This window comes from Pseudonaja textilis, chromosome 2, assembly GCF_049901715.1.
Source record: "Pseudonaja textilis isolate UNSWEBS1 chromosome 2, rPseTex1.2, whole genome shotgun sequence".
NCBI lineage: Eukaryota > Metazoa > Chordata > Lepidosauria > Squamata > Elapidae > Pseudonaja > Pseudonaja textilis.
The window spans coordinates 106,183,428-106,204,484 of record NC_141991.1 but is presented as its reverse complement, the minus strand read 5'-3'; the positions used below and the strand labels follow the sequence as shown (position 1 = coordinate 106,204,484).

The window sequence follows — 21,057 nt, the reverse complement described above, 5'->3', positions numbered from 1 at the left end:
GCACATTCGAGTTTGGCCTGTCAGATAAAATAGACTGGATTTGAATTTTAATACAAAAAGTGTTCATGCAAATCAACTGGAAAACAGCAGATTTTTTTTTTCCAGACAAGCAAGAAGAAAGCCATTTTACAGCAGCGTAAATCAATGAGAGGCAGCAGATCTAATTTTACCTTTAGTCGGGGATGTTATTTTGCATGAGACAATTAATGCTGAATCTTTTATTGAAAGTTCCAGTAAATAGCACATCTCCTTGGGGCAGTAATAGCAAAGCATGAGCCTAGAGGGAATTGGGGGGTTGCTGAAACTACACATTGGAACGTGTTTGGGTCCTTGTAGTTATCACACCAGCCAATTCCACTTCCTATCTCAAGGGCAACCTTATACATGCAGCTATTTCTCAGAAAAACAGTCAGTGCTCTCTTACTACATATTGCTTTCTTCTGCTTCTCTATTACTCTTTCTGGGAAAATGCAGTAAATCTTCCCTGGAAGAGAGCTTTGGAATGGAACATGCATAAACTCACTTTTGTTTTTAATTTGTTTTGGGGAAAACTACAGCACCTCTAAGCTCCTGAACCTCTGGTGTAAGCCAATAAAGTCTCTCTTCTTCATGTCCTACAGAGATCATAAAAGTCTCCAGAAACGGTGAAGAGGTAAGATTGCTGATCCAGTTATTTTCTCCATTGCAACTTAGCTTTTCTTTTTAGAAATAGTTCTAAAGGTTAAGGAACAATGAGAGAGGCTGATGTGTATCAGCTTCAGGGTTAAATAAATTGCACCTTCAGGTAAAAATTGGGATATGAGTTGAGCCAAGCCCATGAAGAACGGGGGGGGGGGGGAGGGAGAGGGAGAGAAAGTTAAGGAAGTTATAGGCTACAAAAGAAAGCCTGTATTTCTGAGCTATATTTTTAACAGGGTTAAGGAAAAGGAAGTACGTTATTCTTTCTGTGGGAAGCAGAGTGAACACAAAGTCAATGGTCATTTTGCTGCTACGGAACTGAGTGCTTCTCACAGGTATTACATATATGGATTGCGGATAATCACTAGATAACACCAAAGAAACAACACGTATCACTAACTCTTTCTGCTTTCATGATTGTGTGGACCTCTGCAGCCCACAGATAGTTTGTGTAGCTGGTGTGAAGATTACTCTCTCCATTGCTGATCCCTGGTCTGCCTCTATTGCCTCTGTCCTGACTTCTTGATTATGCATCCCATTGATTTTTGTTCTCCTTCTTGGTTTATCTCGGAGTGGGAAAACTTCTGCCAATCCACAAAGGATATGAGGATGGGGAAGGAAGACCTACCTTACTTTACTGCCTTACTCAGAGATGAGTTCCATGATCTTCCAAGTAAAGGGGGTGATGCACAGCCTGCTGCAGGAAGCAATGAAACAGCTGAACTTGGACCAGTTAATTCACACATTCATCCAGTTCACCTTCCACTCTCCTTGTGCCAAGATCTGCATAAGAACTGACCCAAGAACTATGCAGCTTTCAGGTGGGGAGTCTATGACAATTTGCCATGGCCAATTCACCACAGCTAATTCACCACAACCAACTTGCCATGGCCAGCTTGCTGCAGAACAATTCACCATGGCCATCTCGCCATGGGACAACTTGCTGCGGGACAAGAGTTACACTAATTTCAAAGTAATAGTGGAATGGAATCATTAAAGAAAGGATGCAAAAGGAGGGACAGAATGAAATGCGAATGGCAAAAATCAAAATATTTTTTATTTATTTTAAATAATTAAATAGAATTGTTACATTGTCCCTCAGCGAGTTGGTAGCAGAAAGTTGGCTGTGGCAAATTGTCCCATTCCCTTCAGGTGGACATCTTTAATTTTAGGCTAAAGGAACCAGTTTGGGGTAGTGGTTAAGACATCAGCTTAGAAATTAGGAGGCCATGGGTTCTAGACCCACCTTAGGCATGGCGTCAGGTGGGTGACCTTGGACCATGACTCCCAGCCCTAGGAAGACAGAAATACAACTTCCCAAACATTGTCAAGCACACACACACACATACGTACACACATACACACATACGTACACACACACACACACACACACACATTTTTAATGTTAGGGGAAAGCACAATGTTGAAAAACTTGAAGAGTTCTTGGGTAAAGAACAACAGATTAAGGCAGACATTTCTTTCTTTTCCTCACAGAATCCCCACATCTGAGCTGGACTGTCTCTTCACATGAAATGAGCTCCTCTTTTGCCGCCCCCTAACACTTCTCACTATCTCTCACAGGTTGACAACTTTTCAGTGAAACGTGAAGCCAGTCCATTCAAAGAAAGCAGTCATAAAGCAGCTTGGGTAAAGAAAGATGGGTGTTAATAATGTGCTTTGTTGGTTACTGTAAAACAGACGTGCTTTGAAATAACCCTACTCATTTGCAAGTTATTTAAATGCATTATTTCAATGTCAGTCATTCAACAGGCATGAAAGCTGGCTGGGTACCTTTGTCACTTTCTATCTCAGTCCAACCCACCTCAGAGGATTGTTGTTGTGGAGAAAATAGGAGGAGAGAGTGTTATTAGGTATATTCATTGCCTTGAATGAGTTATACAAATAATAAAGGTAGGAAACAAACAAAGAAACAAGTAAGTTTGTGCCAGAAGGGATGTAGCTAGGGTGGGATGAGACACTAGCACAGAAAGCAAGATGGGCCTTTCATACCATGTTAATTAAGACCACAAGCATGTATAGAGTGCAATAACAACAACAAAAACTATTCCAAGCTCATCAGCTAGCCAAATCAAAACAGTTGCTATTTTTTTTTAATTTGCTGATTTATCTAACTCAGTCTGATCAGTCACTGGGATCAAGCAATGTGATCCTAGGCCAGGGGTGTCAACTCATGACCTCATGATGGCATCATGTGATGTATTGGGACATTTTTCCACTTCACTAAACCGGGCGTGGCCAGTCTGTGATGCATCCGGCCCATGGGCCAGGAGTTTGACAGCCTAGGCCATATGCAGGTGACATTCATGGGAGTGGGATTGTAAAAAAAAATTCAATAGTTTTCCTTTCATCTAATTACTTTTGGTATAGCCAATTCCCTTTCAATCAGGGAGACAGAACAGTGGTGGTAGAAGGTAGGGGGAATGGCTTCTTAGCTGGAAATGGCCAATAAATGCCAAGCATAACCCACCTGACTGGACAGCACCAGCTGAATGGACAGTGAAGTGCTTATGATTTTACAGTTCCTATAGCTGCTTCTGATGCTGCTGGAAATACTTGGCTTAAGGGATAAACACAACTTTAATTCATGCACAGTTAAGGAGGATTTGAGCCTGTCTCACTTGCTCCCTGGGGATGAATTGAAGGCAATATCAAAAGAAAGAAGTTGCCAGGGCATGTTTATACTGGGATTAGATGCAAATGGGCAATGGCCCAAAGAGAGAGGTAGAAAGTGTCCCTTCTTTGCTGCCTTTACTTTTAGTAGTACTTCTAGTGGTCTAGAGAATAACTAGATGTAAAGAAGTCACTAGAAGAAGTGATGCAAAGAGCTGATGCTTCCAGAGCAGCACCTCTGACAAAATTGAACACTTTCCTTAAATGCTTGTTGTTGTTTTTTAAAGAATTTGAACTAGGCTTGATATTATGCTGAAGAGTATGTTGGCTGGGAATTTGGGGAGCTATGATCTTGGCCAATCTAAAGATATCAGCTTGACAAGGTTGTTCTGTACAATATCTACCACATGGTAGCTCACCTATTGTCTGCAAGCAAGACTCTGAAACAAGACAGCAGCTTAATTGCTGATGCAACCTGCTAAGTAACAAACAAATATATAGACACCTATTGATTTTCTAGGTCACTGCACTACTGGTCTCCTCTTGAAGGACATGATGAATTCCCCCTTATTACCCTATCTGAGTTTTATATCTTTCAAATTAAACAGGAAGCACTGTAGTAGTTTAATTAAGATTCTATTTTGTCAGCACAAGAAAAAGAAAATGTGGCTATACAAATATTGCCTCAGGCTGAATGTCTGTTCCTATACATTCACAGCAGACACACAATGATGCTTTTGTAGCTGGTCCTGTCAAATGGGAAATTGTGTGATGGTCTCATCACATGATGCTTTTGTAGATGGTCCCATCACATAGCAGGAAATGCAAGTTTTTTCAGAAGAGCAACATCTTCTAAGGAAGGGAATCCCAAATCTAGTGATGTGAGCATGCCAAACATCTGCTGAGGAAAAACTGAAGGCAGGTGGCAGAAAGAAAATTGAATGGAGCATTCTGAAAAAGGGCAGGACTACCTATCTTTCTGCCATCCTGCATAGGCACGTTCTACAGTGCAAGATTTTACTGCATGTCTAAGGATGATGCTTTATTACAAATACATTGCTGCACCTTATGTTAGATGAACAGGCAGAAAGCTGAAGAATATCTCAGAGGCAAAGTTTGGAGTAAAGAATAAAACTGGGTTATATTCTTGTCAACTATCATTGCAAATCAGACAGACAAAATAGCAGATTTATTTATGTATTTATTTCAGTTTATATGACCGCAGGGTGACTCTTGGCAGCTCATAACAATGAAAATAAAATAGACAATGGCAGCCAAGTTTTAAAAACACCCAATTAACATAACTTCGATTAACATAACCACAATTAACATAACACCTTTGAAGCACAATTAACATAGCCATCCCACAGGCTCTGACAACCTGGGAATACAGCCACTTCTTGAAGACTTTGCAGAGGGATGGTTTCCCACAGAGCAGGTCCATTGACAGATAAGGCTTTCTTCCTGGGTCCTACCAGACGACATTCCTTAGTTGACAAGTTCTGTAACATGCTTCTTCTACCAGATCTAATGGGGAAAGAGTAAGTGGTTTCTTTCAATCACATCCATTCATGGAGAATTCTGGTGGAAAATGCTGGATGTGAAGGAGTTCAGGCTGTGACATCTGTCACCCCATTGATCGCCAGGGTTGATTCAGCTGATTTGACTGACTAGGCGGGTGTTGCCCTTCCTCCCTCACCACTCCATGCACGTCCCTCCTAAAGACGCATGCTTGGTGGAAATGGACAACCACCCCAGATAGAAGGAATGTACCGATCTTCGGTCAAGGGTATCCGATAACTGTGCTTCTCTGCTAGAACTGCCAAACAAGCTCAAGATGGAAAATGCTGTATGGTGGTTTGGCTGAATTGCTGGCTAATAAGTTATATCATCTCATTCAACTCTCTCCTTTTATCAAAGCCTTCTCTTATCAAGTCTTGGATTCACAAAGTTAGCTTTGCTTTTGGGTTTCATTCACTTTCTTAGCTCTCACCTCCTTTAATGAATGAAACTTAACTGGTCCTGGGAACCGATATGGAAGTTTGATTGTGCTCTCAGCACTCTAAATATGGGCACAAGGTTGATGATTCCAGTAATTATTCATGGACCAAGACTTCCTTTCAAATTCTGTATAACTGGGGTGAGTTTTTAGCTTTTAGGATGGGGAGATGGTGGTGGTGACAACAAATTTACAAATGCCCACTTTTCTCTGTCATGTCTCTTTGACCTACCCCTCTCTATGGCATTTTAGATGCCTCTTAATAAAAATAAAAAATAAATAAATTATTTTAATAAATATTGCCAACAAGCCACATCTCTGACTAGAAAACTAGAGGCCAAGTTTTGCCTATGTGCTCTAGTGATTCTTTCTCAGGAGGTAGGGGGTGGTAAATTGACCAGAGAGCTGTTCCATCTCTCCTAGTTTTCTGTGAAATCCATTAGCAGAGACAGCAAAAGCATGCCACTCAACAATGGTGAATTAATATTCTTTTCCGTGTTGTGTGAAACCTGGTGTCTCAGAAAAGCAAGCAAAAAATTAAAAGTGTGCCTTTTAAACAGTTTTGGAAATACTGAAAGGCACAAGAAAAATAAAACACCAACAATCCCTAATCAAGGAAGCACAGGTGAAGCAAAGTGATTCCTTGACCAGAAAAATGCAAAAATACTTTAAACAATTTTCCGGTAAAAAAAACCCGTTGATGAATATTTTTTTTAGATTGGTTTGCCCTAGACTTTCAGATTGCAAACTTGAATTAAACAATGCTCTGTTCAGAATGCTCTGCTCTGTTCCATTTCAATTTGAAACAGGGGTGATTTGCATAAACCTAATAAGCAGCAGTAACTACGAGTGCTGCTTGACTTCACGTATCCTGGAGTGTAATGGTAAATTTTATTTTATTTATTTATTTTGTCAATTGCTTACAAGATAATAGATAACAGTAAAAACACAGTTATGAGTACATGGATACATATAAGAAAAATAAAAAATAAAAGAAACAATAGGACAGGGATGGTAGGCACGTTGGTACGCTTATGCACTCCCCCTACAGACGTCTTAGGAAAGGGGTGAAGTCAATAGTAGACAATCTAAGGTTAAAGTTTTTGGGGTTTGGGGAAGAAACCACAGAGTCAAGTAGAGTATTCCAGATATTGACCACTCTGTTGTTGAAGTCGTATTTCCTGCAATCAAGTTTGGTGCGATTAACCTTGAGTTTGTATCTATTGTTTGCTCTTTTGTTGTTATGGTTGAAGCTGAAGTATTCATTGACAGGTAGGACATTGCAATGTATGATTTTATATACTATACTTACATCGGACTGAAGGCGGCGTAGTTCTATGTTTTCTAGGTCTAGAATTCTGAGTCTGGTGGCATAAGGTATTCTGCAACAAGTAGAGGAGTGGAGAACTCTTCTTGTGAAATATTTCTGGACTTTCTCAACTGTGTTAATATCAAGTACGTAATATGGGTTCCAGACTGATGAGCTGTATTCAAGTATTGGTCTAGCAAATGTTTTGTATACTCTAGTTAGTAATGTAATTTTACCAGAGAAAAAGCTACGTAAGATTAGGTTAACAACTCTTAACACCTTTTTGCCTATGTAGTTACAGTGGGCTCTAGCACTTAGATCATTAGAGATGAGTACTCCAAGATCCTTGACAGAGTTTGGATCATCAACAAGGTCTTGACTATTCAACTTCTATTTTATTTTCTGATTTTATTTTTGCCAATATGTAGGACAAAGCATTTATTTGTTGAGATTTGAAGTTGCCATTTGTTTGACCATGCTGATACATAGTCAAGGTTTTTTTGAAGGGTAGCAGTATTGTCTGTGGTGTTGAATAGCTTTACGTCATCAGCGAAGAGAACGCAGTTGCTCTTGATATGATCACAGAGGTCATTTATGTAGAGTATGAAAAGAGTTGGTCCTAGAACACTGCCTTGGGGGACACCACTGTTGACAGGTACAGAATTTGATAGGACACTCCCAATTTTGACCATTTGTTGTCTGTTTCTGAATTCTGAAATTCTGAATTCTGAAATTCTGAATTCTGAAATTCTGAATTCTGAAATTCTGAAGCACAGAAGGCTACCATTGCAGTTCTTAAGAGTCTCATTCCCTAGGAGAATCCATGGTTACCCTTGAAAAGATGTATCTTTTGCTTTGAGTTCTTTGGACTCAAAGGAGCAAACACTTTGGTTTAAATGTTGTCATAAAACAACGACACACAGATCAACCCCCTAATAAAACATCGCTTTTAGGTTTATGGGGCATAACTGCAATCCTGTGCATAATAACCTAAGAGTAAGCTCCACTGAACAGAGGAGTGCTTACTTCTCTGAATGCAGAAATTCAGCTGGGAAAACACGCCGAGCTTTTTACAAAGTATTCCAGCTAAATCTCTGTGAGATTACTTACATTCATCTCAACAAGGGACTATGGTGCTGACATCATTCTGCTTGTGGAAGCAAAGAGGCCACAAAAATTGCTTCCACAAAGCAGATTGCTGCATTTCAAGCCTCCCATTGTCTCTTCCCATATCTTTGCTGCTTGCAAAAGCTAAGGGAGGCTTCTCTGCTGTGCTGTACATGTGCAGAAAACTCTTCCAGCATTTGCAAGGGCTCAGCATGCTGATGAGGGGTATGAAGCAATGAAGCTACTTTGGTTCATTTTTAGAACACTTGGAAACCTTGTAATTTCTTCCTTCATTTGCCAGAGCCTGGAGACTCTGACCATTAGCTTGGCATTTTAACAGATGCTACCAAAATCTGTGTTTGGGGAAACATGGAATTACATTCTCCTTCCATTCCTTTTCTCCTAAAAATAAAAGTTGAGGTTGATTTTGGATTGAGGTTGACATAGGCACACCTATAGAGTGCCCTTCATAACAGGATGAAATTGATTTGTCATAGACAGGGGTGGGATTCAAATTTTTTAACAACAGGTTCTGTGGGCGTGGCTTAGTTGGTGGGCATGGCTTGGTGGTCATGTGACTGGGTGGATGGGGCTTGGTGGTCATGTTATTGGCTGGGTGTGGCCATCTCAACATCACTCACATCGAGGCATGCATCTCCTCACCTGGCCTCTCATGACTGTGGGGATGTTGCAACAGTCGTAAGTGTGAAAAATGGTCATAAGTCACTTTTTCAGTGCCATTGTAACTTTGAATGGTCACTCCACACAAGCAAAGTACCAGCAAAGGAGGGAAAAATAACTCCAGGGAAGTTCCTGAGACAGGAAGTCTAGCCCTGTCAAGAATGTAATCAGGGTTAACGGAGAGGCAGTTTCTGTAAGCAACACCAGAATGTTTCCTTCCTGCCTTCCTTACAGGATTAGGCCAGTAATTTCTTCTAACAACTGGTTCTCCGAACTGCTTAGAATGTTAACAACCGGTTCTAGCGAATAGGTGCCAACTGGTAGAATCCCACCCCTGGTCATAGAGTTCTTGAAGTTTTTTGCCCAAGTTCTCAATCTAACCAGTACCTCTAGGATTTCAATGGTCTTCTATCGAACTATTAATCACATTTAATACTGAGATTGGCCAGAATTTTAATACCATTTAGAAACCTCTTCCTTTCAAAGCCAAACATTTAAAAAAAACCCACAAGCACACTTCGGAGAGGGCAAAAGAGGCTTCTCAGAGATAGGAACCCTGTGGCCTTGTACTATGGTATCCAGCAGCTATAGAACTTGGATTGTGAATAATTTTAGGATTTGTCCTTCAGCAAAATCTGAAAGGCCATAGATTCTCCACTCCAGGCTACTAGACATATAATGGGATGTTTTGTATATGTAAGGACCATTTTCATAATGAGAGAAATTAGTGACAGCTTATAAACTAAGTCATGGATATGGGCTTTCAGAGATCTAGGCTTTCAATTTTATGAATCTTCATCTGATTTTGGCTTTTGACATTCTGGATTATCATGAAAATGGTCATTTATAAATTTATACTTCACAAACCACATAATGTCAGAAAGATACCAGTGTTCCTCATAGTCTCCTAATCCTATGGTACAGCAGTAAAATCCAGAAGTTATTTATTAAGAAACTTCCTTTATCCTGGTTTTGAACCACTGCCATATAGGAGCATTACTTATATAGGAGCAATCATTTAGTGATTCTAGGAGATATGAAAGACTGAATATTTGTATATGTATAAGTGTGGTGTATCTCCTCCATTTTGCCTTCCTCTGATCTAAATATGGCTGAAGTAGAACTTATATTGGAAACAGCTGCCCTGGATCTCCTTTTTGGAATGAGATAAACAGCTGTGGAACCTGAATTTGGAAGCCTGCAAGGGATTCAAGCATTCGATTCTTTGAGCAGGTAGCTTATACATTACTATATTTCATTAGCCAGCCAGCCATATGGCAATAGCATCTGATACTGCATAGAGACAGTTTTCTCTAGTGGTTAAGGCCTGGAAATAAGGAGAAACTTAACCTGGATATAAGGAGAAATTTTCTGTCAGTGAGAACAATCAACCAATGGAACAGCTTGCCCTCAGAAGTTGTGGGAGTGTCATCACTTGAAACTTTCAAGAAGATATTGGACTGCCATTTGTCAGAAATGGTGTAGGGTTTCCCACTTGGGTGAGGGGTTGGACTAGATGACCTACAAGGTACCTTCCAACTCTGGTTATCTGTTAAGGCATCAGACTGGAAACTGGAAAATTATGAATTCTAGTCCCACTTTAGCCAGGTGACCTTGGGTCAGTCATGCACTTCTAGCCCAACTCACTTTACAGAGTTGTTGTGGGGAAAATAAGAAGAAGATGGATGTATTCATTAATAAATGCAGGATATAAATAAATAGAGAAAAATAGCCTCTGGTTCAGTTCCAGAGGTGGTATTCAGCAGGTTCTGACCAGTTCTGGAGAACCGGTAGTGGAAATTTTGAGTAGTTCGGAGAACCAACAAATACCACCTCTGATTGGCCCCGCCCCCATCTATTCTCTGCCTCCCGAGTCCTAGCTGATTGACTTGGTCTTCTTTTGTTGCCCTGCACAGGAGAATGGAGCTAGAAAGCAGGTTAGTGGGCTGGGGAGGGAATGCCACACCCACCAAGTCACACCCACAGAACCAGTAGTAAAAAAGTTTGAATCCCACCACTGCTCAGTTCCTCAAGTTAAGCCTTTATTGTGCTGCTGTATTGTGCATTTCTGTGCCATTTGGAGATCAGTTAGCTTGAAGTGGCCCATTTGCAAAACATCCCAATTCATAACATTCCAGGCCAGTGCCTTTTAGAGATGAGATTCTTAGTGATTCTGCAATCAACCTGTGCATCTCCACATGCCTATCAAGAATTAAGAAATCATAGTCAGAAGCCCATCACAATTTTGCATTAATGTTAATTTCTTGCCTTCAAGTATGTCTTAGATAGATAATGTATTGCACATTGGATCTCCTTAACCGCTTCACTTTGCCACAATACTGCAGATCTGTTTGTATGGGGGCTGCTTTCATTTCATTGTTTTGGTTGCTTATTATAAATTATATATTAGATACTGCTAGCCTTCTGGAGAACTCAGAAGACCTGGCTTTCCCCCCAGGCATTTGGGGCAGATGAGTTTTCCTGTTGATGTGGTTTTATGATTGGGAAGTTTTGCTTATCTCAGACACAATTGGTTATTGGTCATAACTGTTGGCTTTAATATTTCTCTGCTAGTCAGAGACACTGCTGTGAGATTAGTGGCCATATGAATTATTTAAACAAATAACAGAATAATCCAACAAAGAGGATAATGAGTCCTACCAATAAAGGACCATGACTCTCTTGATGATGGAGAATATTTTTTTTTAAAAAAGGGGGGGATGGGGTAGGGATACACTAACTATAAAAAAGGCAAATAAATAAACAAAGTGAAAATCTGTGCTAGGATAATATATTTTTAGGTGGGCTCAGTATAACTAGAGTGGACACATTTCTGAGCTCTGCAGCTCTTGATCAAGCATGGTATCTAAAAAGAAGGAGGGAAGAGAAGGCATGACTGATTCTTTATGATCTGAACTATTGGAAAAGCATGGCATAGAATCCAGCAACAGCAATTGGTTGAATCTGGCAAGTTTCAGAGTTAAAAAGGAAACTAACTTTATCTAGGGTTGTATCATTTTAGAGATCATGTACAGACATTAAAATTGGTCAAGTAAGCAGAGAAAGGATTCAGAGAGATTAGTAAAGATGTTTCAGTCCAGATTGCGGCAGGTTGGCAATACCACGCTGATTGCTCTGAACCATGACACCCCCCACACCCACCCCGCAAAACCTGACTGGGTTTTCCCTCTTTCTGACCTTACCATCCAAGCAAAGAGAGCCATCATAACAGATAACAGATATTGGAAGGGACCTTATAGGTCAACTAGTCCAACCCCCGCCTAAGCGGGAGACCCTACACTATTTCTGACAAATGGTGGTCCAATCTTTGCTTGAAAGTCTCAAGTGATGAAGCTCCCACAAATTCCGAGGGTAAGCTGTTCCATTGGTTAATTGTTTTCACTGTCAGAAGTTTCTCCTTATTTCCAGGTTGAATCTCTCCTTGTTCAGTTTCCATCCATTATTCCTTGTCTGGCCTTCAGGTGCTTTGGAAAATAGCTTGACCCCTTTCTCTCTGTGGCAGCCCCTCAAATATTGGAAGACTGCTATCATGTCTCCCCGGTCCTTCTCTTTACTAGACTAGCCATGCCAAGTAAATCTCCAATGTTTGCCTTTTCCTTTTAGGAGCAGTTCCTTCCTTCCTAGTCCTTCTGTTTTTCCTTTGCTTTCCCAATGTTTACACACATTGATGCCTTCACATGTCTTTCCCACGTTTTCTCTTTTGACATTAATATGAATCCTTTGTTCTGTTACAGGATCCTCGTATTTCTGACGTGCAGTCATCAAAGTAATACGGTAGAGAACAGGTTCTTCTTTCATTCCCTCTTCCCTTGTGGGTGAACAGAAACTGTGAAGAAATAAAGATTTCTAATATTTCATAGAAATAACGTAGTCAGTTTCTAGTTGCAATTTAAGATACTAAAAAAAAATTGGTTGCCAGATGAAGGCATGTTCTCTTTGGTTGCAAAAACACAAATGGGCACAAAAGCTGAATGGGAGGGACACTTCTGGAATGGACTAATGTCCTCACTCAGATTCTGTGAATATCCTTTAGCTACTAGTCTGGTTTTGTAGTTCTCAATTTCCCCTTCTGAACTGTAGTTAAAAGGTAGCGCCAGGGGTGGGATTCAAATTTTTTAACTGGTTCTGTGGGCATAGCTTAGTTGGTGGGCATGGCTTTGTGGTCATGTGACCGGTGGACAGGGCTTGGTGGTCATGTTATTGGCTGGGCGTGGTCAACTCAACATCACTCACATTGAGGCACGCATCTCCTTGCATGGCCTCTCATGACTGTGGGGATGTTGCAACAATTGTAAGTGTGAAAATTGGTCATAAGTCACTTTTTTCAGTGCCATAGTAACTTTGAATGGTCACTCCACACAAGCAAAGTACCAGCAAAGGAGAAAAAAAATCCCCCGGAGAAGTTCGTGAGACAGGAAGTCCAGTCCTGCCAAGAATGCAATAAGGGTTAATGGAGAGGCAGTTTCTGTCAGCAACACCAGAATGTTTCCTGCCTTCCTTCCTTACAGGATTAGGCCAGTAATTTCTTCTAACAATCAGTTCTCTGAACTGCTTAGAATGTTAACAACCAGTTCTAGCGAATAGGTGCGAACTGGTAGAATCCCACCCCTGGTTAGCGCCTCCCCTTGCAATGTTGCATTTTCTCAGGATGGCAGAGCAGTTGTGGGAGGCAGCTCTGGGATCCCACAAATAGATGTAGTTGCTTTAAAGAGTTGCAAACAGCCTTTAAAATATGTTTCCTTCTTTGCTCCAGAATGCTTTTTCTGAATTATTTTGAAATGCTGCCTAGCTCCCGAATGAAGGCTCCCATTTAAAAAATACCAAGCTCCGGGCTTCATTCATGAACCCCACTGCTTCTTTTCTTAGAAAAATGGTTTGTCTTCTAAAGATAAGCGTGAAAATCAGCCCCCTTCCAGGAAGATGCTTTGAAGGGAAAGTCCTTTGTGCTGCTTTGCTAAAAGGAAAACTTATTTCCTGCTAAGCAGTTTCAATTGTTCTAAAGAATGAAGAATGATTCTCTTCAGGAATTCCTATAACCACAATGCAGATGCAAATATTTTCCACGGCTAGAACACTGGGGTTTGCTGATTGCATGGTGAGGAGGGAGCCCCCACCTAAGCTACCCTTCCTTTCCCCAGTGAAACTCCTGGGAAACCTCACCCCAGTTTTAAGTTGGGTTTTCTCCTTTCTCAGAGAACAGTTTAATGCTTAGACATGAAAAAAAAAATAGGTTAGTTATCCAGTTATTTTTTTTTTCATGTTGTCTGGGATTACTTAAGAAAATTGAATAGTGGCATACAATGGATGCATTTTGACCTCTCTCCCTCCCATGTTTTTGTGAACTGGTAGACTGTAATTCAATCCACAATGATCAATATATACCCTACCAAAAGTTGTAATTGAAATGGGTGCTTGTGATTTGAGAGAACCTGAAGGGAGAAAAATAATGTAGTGGTAAATTTTGCCTGCCAAAGGGCCACCACTTGACTTCTAGCATTTCTTGTTAAAGAGATCAAGTAATAGGAAAAACAGATTATATCCTCGAGGCCCTGAAAGCTGCTTCCAGTTAACAGCAGCCAGGAATGGGCAAAATGCTCAAAATGTATAAAGTAACTTTCCATGTGCCTAATTTTTCTATGGGGTAGTGGTAATAGTCCATGAAGATAATGTGACAGCCAATAGACATATATTTTAGGTTTTGTCCATGGTCCTAGTGACTGCAGCCAAAGGGAAAGTGGGCAATTGCTTCTAGTGAAAAATGGGGGATATATTTTGTTTTTGCTATTGTTCTTTACCAGAGAATAATGTTTTTTGCATCATAGCATTTCCTGCATCTTTTAATCCTGCTGTCCTCAGGTGTGTTAAGATTGCTCCTTGCTAAAGTAAGGTTGATAGGAATCTCTCTCTCTCTCTCTCTATCTATCTATCTATCTCTATCTATCTATCTCTATCTATCATCTATCTATCTATCTATCTATCTATCTATCTATCTATCTATCATCTATCTATCTATCTATCTATCTATCTATCTATCTATCTATCTATCTATCTATCTATCTATCTATCTATCTATCTATCTATCTATCTATCTATCTATCATCTATCTATCTATCTATCTATCATCTATCTATCTATCTATCTATCTATCATCTATCTATCTATCTATCTATCTATCTATCTATCATCTATCTATCTATCTATCAATCTATCATCTATCTATCATCTATCTATCTATCTATCTATCTATCTCTATCTATCTATCTATCTATCTATCTATCTATCTATCATCTATCTATCTATCTATCTATCTATCTATCTATCTATCTATCTATCTATCATCTATCTATCTATCTATCTATCTATCTATCTATCTATCTATCTATCTATCTATCTATCTATCTATCTATCTATCTATCTATCTATCTATCTATCTATCTATCTATCTATCATCATCTATCTATCTATCATATCTATCTATCTATCTATCTATCTATCTATCTATCTATCTATCTATCTATCTATCTATCTATCTCTATCTATCATCTATCTATCTATCTATCTATCTATCTATCTATCTTCTATCTATCTATCTATCTATCTATCTATCATCTATCTATCTATCTATCTATCTATCTCTATCTATCTATCTATCATCTATCTATCATCTATCTATCTATCTATCTATCTATCTATCTATCTATCTATCTATCTATCTATCTATCTATCTATCTATCTATCTATCTATCTATCTATCTATCTATCTATCTATCTATCTATCTATCTATCTATCTATCTATCTATCTATCTATCTATCTATCTATCTATCTATCATCTATCTATCTATCTATCTATCTATCATCTATCTATCTATCTATCTATCTCTATCTATCTATCTATCTATCTATCTATCTATCTATCTATCTATCTATCTATCTATCTATCTATCTATCTATCTATCTCTATCTATCTATCTATCTATCTATCTATCTATCTCTATCTATCATCTATCTATCTATCTATCTATCTATCTATCTATCTATCTATCTATCTATCTATCTATCTATCTATCTATCTATCTATCTATCTATCTATCTATCTATCTATCTATCTATCTATCTATCTATCTATCTATCTATCTATCTATCTATCTATCTATCTATCTATCTATCTATCTATCTATCTATCTATCTATCATCATCTATCTATCATCTATCTATCCAGCTATCCATCGATCCATCATCTATCATCTATCTATCTATCTATCTATCTATCTATCTATCTATCTATCTATCTATCTATCTATCATCTTTATTTTAGGCAGCAAAATACTTTGAGAACAACTTTTGCCACTTTTTTTTTTCCAGATCAGCCATTATAGATGATTTGAATAAATTGGTGGATATGAAGTGAGCATTATGTCATCACACTGTGCAGCAGATCAAATTTGTAAAGTCAGTTAAAAAAGAAGATAATCCTTGACTCAATGGACTTTTAAGCAATCTGCTTTTCATCTTGCTTTCCTCCTTCCTCAATTTTTATAGAAACAATTTAATGTAATTTATTTTCTGGAAGCCAAGGAAATATTTTGAACAACATACAGTATCACACTATATATTGTACTATTTTTCCCATTCTGTTTTCCCATAGGCCTGCTGTTTCAAACAGGTTCTTCATATTGATCATCAAAGAAAAACTTATGTCAATATTTCTGTATGTTAAAACAGTGTTAGAAAATTTTAGAACAGCTGAGGTGAGAAAATGTCTCTTATCTTTTTTTTTTTTTTAAGAGCAGGAATATTGGGTGCAGGTAACTATTGAACACTCAGTTTGATGTCAAGATCTGGAAGCATTTTAAATAATTAAGCATTTTGGGGCTGGAGAGAAGCTCTGCCTATCATTATCCCAAACAGACATTTCTGAAGAAGTCATGCAATTTTAATTTTATTGTTCCATTTAATAGAATTTACTGTTATATGCCAGTGGAATGCAGGAGCTGCTATCTATCTTATTTTAGTATGGTTTTCAACAAAAGGCCATCTCCCCCCCAATATTCAGGTTGGCAACTTGGGAAATATAAACACTGGGACTGTTAGATGGATTTATTGCTGAAGATGAACCTGCTCCATTATAAATGCCAACCCCAAGCACGAAACCCAGGAGGTAAAACATTTGGTTTGGATGAGAGAGAACCATCAAGATGCCCAAGAGTAGTTCAGTATATTTGGATGGTCTTGTGGAGAATCAAGCTGAGTGAGCATGGAGGTAAGTACAACCCCCAGGGTAGAGGACTCTGCTTGAGACTACCTTATTGCTGAAAGCAAGATCTTTTGCTTCTGAAATTCACTATTTTTTGTACCTGATTGCAGAAGAGACTGTCCTGGCATATTGAGCCTTCTTTGCCCATTTTTCGGTCTCTTATCCATGGCAATTCAGTTTGTACTCTGACTGGTTTAGACTTTTGGACCAACTTAGTCAATACTCTTCTGTTTGACTTACTCACCATGAGTAATGGAAATAGACCTATACTGAGCAACTACCCTTTTATCTCTTTTGTTCTTACTCGAGGGAGGACATTTGGACCAGATGTTTATAAATTACAGGCTGTACTTGGATAGAGAAGTAGAGGGGGTGCTTATTGATTTGTGAGTGAGATAAATTGATGGATTATTTGATAGGGCTGTGTAGATATCGGATGGGTTAAGCAGATAGTTGTTTGAGTCTGGCAAGATAGATATCAGACCCCAAGTAGCAAGAATGACATATTGTGTTACTTCCGAATAGTTTTATTTATTGTTCTTCACTTAGAGACAGAATCTTGCCAGACTAAATCAATGTCTGTATAACTACAGAAATACTAAGAGAATAACAGGGGACTTCTGGTTTGCAGGGCTTTGGCGGCGGGCAGGAATCCGTGATCGTGCATGGTTTCTGCCTGGGCTTGCCGCTGGAGCATCCCGAGCCACTCGGCTTTGGGGCGAAGCCACCCTGTAGAGGTGTGTGAAGAGGGGGGAGATCCCAGCAGGGTCGAGGGAAGCCGCATCTTTCTGCCCCGGCTGGCTAAACTCCCTTTCCTGAAGGCGGTAAGAGCGTTGGTCAGAAATGGCCACCTCAAAGAAACACTCATCCGGAAAAGAAAGTGCAGGAGGAAGTTAAGAAGTGAAAGTTTTGGCTGACTGGGATAAGAAGCAACAACTGAGATACCCTGGAATTTAAATCTTATAAAAGATACATCGCTCCCAAAGAAGATTTGGAAGCAGTGAATGAAAGTGAAAAGGGAAAGCTTTTTTTTTCTCACTCTCCTTCCTTACGTTGACAGCAGATGAATAAGAAATCAGAAAAATCCGCTTTGGCACTAACAGGTAATTAAACTAGATTAAATGCCAAGGGGACAATAAAGATTTCTGAACACTTAAAAAACTTTTTTTTTTGCTGTAAGTGAGAAGGGAGAGGAAAAGAATAAGAGCAAGATTTGGCTGGAGGAGGCTGCTTGGAATTTAAAAGAATCTAAAGTTAAATCATAACAAGACTTCTAAAAGATACATTTTAACTGGAACTTTGTAACTAAATAGTAATCCCAGGAAGAGAAAGTGAAAAAAGAAGAAAGTGTTAAATGAAACAGCTTGTGTGTACTTGGATTGTTTGGTGACTTTGGGACTTCTGGAAATTATATTTGAATGATTAAAAACAATTGGGTGGTTGTTTAATTTTTTTTTTTACAATGGCATCACTTGTGGATGAACTGAAAATGGAATTTAAAAAAATGCAAAGAAGAGGAACAAGAAGGGAAGGGCTCTTTTGGCTCCGTTTTTCATTTCGGAGAAATGGCGATCTGTACCTATGAGAAACTACAAGAAAAAAAAAGACTGCGCAACTAGAAGATTGGGACAAAGAAGAAGCCATCTTTAATGAACAAGTAACTTTATCTGGGGAAGAAAGGAGAAAGGGGGGAAAGAGAATGGAGAATTTAAGACCTAAAAAAACAACCAGAAAAGGGAAAAATAAGGTGAAAAGTGGATATAATGTCAGAAAACAACAGAAAAGGGGAACACAGAAGAGGGAAATAGAGGTGGAGAGACAAGGGGGTAAAAAAGGTAGAGTGAAGAAACAAGGGAGGAAGGAAGGGAAGAGAAGTTACAAAGATTTGGAGCAAGATGTAAAGAAACAGGACTTATTCAGAGATAATGGGTAAAAATATAACTGAAAATGAGATTCTGCAAAGGTACATAAGATTTTATTGTTATACTTGTATTAGAAATAATGTAAGAAAATTGGAATAATATATGATTAAAAATGGGATAAAATACTCAGTGTAATTTAGTGAAACTTTTTTGAACAAAATAAATGAAATGAAATAAATGAGAGAATTGAATTAGAAAGGAATGGGAACATTTTAATTACACAATGTTTTAAAATATAAGTGAAATGGGGGGAAGTAACTACATAAAATTTATAAGTGTTCCCACAGAAGCATGATACCTATTTGAAAAGTAATGTGTAAAATGTTTAAGATTTAAATGAATATTAATTTTAATGATAGAGTTGAACTGGCATGGATTGTTGTTTTAATTATATTATACATTTATAATTTCTTCTTTTCTTAAAATATAGTGTGTAGCTTTAGAATGTACTAAGCAGAATCCGAATGAAAGTTATGTATTATATTAAGTATTATAAATTTAGGGGAAAGATATAAAGGCGTCATACTTCAATCAGTGATTACAGGAGAAATTTTATTTTAATGAGAAAAGATAATAGACAGCTGAAACAGGACAGACAAAGGATATAAGTATAATGATTTAAATTGAGATGAAATAAATAAAATAGAACTAAGAGAGTTAAGAGAGGAGAAGCTATATAGAAAATGTAGAATGGTAATAAGATATGGAACGGTATATAAAAATGAGCATGAACTTGAACTTGTGTCTGTATGAAGAGATGTAACCCGGGATCATGCTGCTTTCAAAAAAGATGTTTTATGTTTTCATGTTTTGTGTTTTGTTTGTTTATGTTTGTTTTTAAAAAATCAATAAAATTTTTGGAAAAAAAAAGAAATACTAAGAGAATAACCAAAGAGGAGCCATTGCAACTCTTTTCCTGCTGACCAAATTTTCCACTGCCTGTTTGCACTCTGGGATGCAACCCCTTGTTCCTGGAAATCCAGACTACAGTCCACCACAATATAGCAACCAATAGAATGAGTCCAAAGGAAGTTAATGAAGATGATGAGAACTTGGAGGCCAATTTCTTTGAGGGAAGATTGAATGTGCTGGATAGGTGGGTCTGGAAAAGAGACAACATAACAGCTATGTTTGAATGGATGAAAGGTTGCCACATAGAAATAGTGCACATGTTAACCAAGGAGTCCAAATTGCAAGAAAGCTGATGCTAACTGAATATTAGGAAGAGCATCTTGGAGGTGTAAATTATCTATAATGAGACAAACTGCACTGGAATATCATGGATGCTTCAGTAACATTTTAAATTAAGCTTCTGTGGTGGATTGGTGGAGTTTCTGTAATAGTGGAACATTGGACAAGATAATTTTTCATATATCCCCTGTGATATCACTGTGATTCTATACCCTATTTTGTCTTCAAATTGATGTGCAAGAAATTTTTTCTCCTAATAGCCTTCACATCTGGCAATCTAGCTGAGTGACCTCTCTAAACACAGAGGGCAGCTGATCCTTGCTGTTCTTACTGAAGTTTACAGAAAACTCATTTTCTTGAATATCAGATGTTGTCATGCTGGAAGTGAACACAGGCCTTTTGGACTGGGAAGAGATATGCTAAGACATTTCTTTCACTCTGACTTTGATCTCCCTGACACAAACATGATGACCTATGTTGCTAAATCTTCAGCATTTATGCAGATTTCACATCTAAAGAAGATAAAGATATTCCAACTCTGCTTTTTTAAGCTTCTTCCTTTGCTTACATAGCCAATATTCTAAGGAAAAAGCTACCTTTTCATGGTGGTGTAGTATTGTAATTCTGGAAATAGCCTGGATGGATTTGGAAAAATATGCCAAAGGAGATTCAGCTTTGGGATGGGAAAATTTTTGTTTATGTGCATAGAAGCTGTAGGGGTTTTTCTTTCGCTTATTCTCCTGAACTTCTCTTAACATTTTTTTAACAGAGAAAGTAATTATGGAAAACACAAGCCTCTTTCTCTGGCCAGAAAACTAGTAACTCCAGAAGCTGTCTTATATCACGTCCACCTAGCTGTGCCTTATCAATGCTGACTTGTATTATTGATCTGGTATCTATCCAGGGTTTCAAACTACACTTTTTTCATCCCAGCTAGAGATACCTAGGATGGAAGCTGGGACAATGAGAATGTTAAACAGATAATCTGCCACTACAGAAACTACAACCCCTTTGAAATTAAAGAAGGAATTCCAGAGATTGAACCCAAGCTCTTTGGTATGCAAGGCAGGTACATTCTCATTGAGCTACAGAAAATCTTGACTAGGTGAACAGCAATGGAGAGGTAAGTATCTCTGCCCCTCTTCTCTGGGCTTGTCTTATTCTATAAATGACAAATGTTTACCTTGTCAAATGCATCTTCTCTTGGCATGTATGATCCATTCTTGAAAATATTGCAGCAACAATGATACTATATAGTATAT

General features: G+C 38.5%; 1 long non-coding RNA gene across 2 annotated transcripts; it reads left to right on the top strand.

Moving 5' to 3' along the window:
* The first annotated feature begins 360 nt into the window (after positions 1 to 360).
* On the top strand, positions 361 to 15,991 carry LOC148126994 (uncharacterized). Of its 2 annotated transcripts, none has more exons than XR_015741443.1 (4): positions 361 to 652; positions 2,173 to 2,325; positions 12,161 to 12,200; positions 15,791 to 15,991. It is a non-coding gene; the product is annotated as an uncharacterized LOC148126994 (long non-coding RNA). The 2 variants fall into 2 exon arrangements; XR_015741444.1 differs by having other exon boundaries at positions 12,161 to 12,237.
* The last annotated feature ends 5,066 nt before the right edge of the window (positions 15,992 to 21,057 follow it).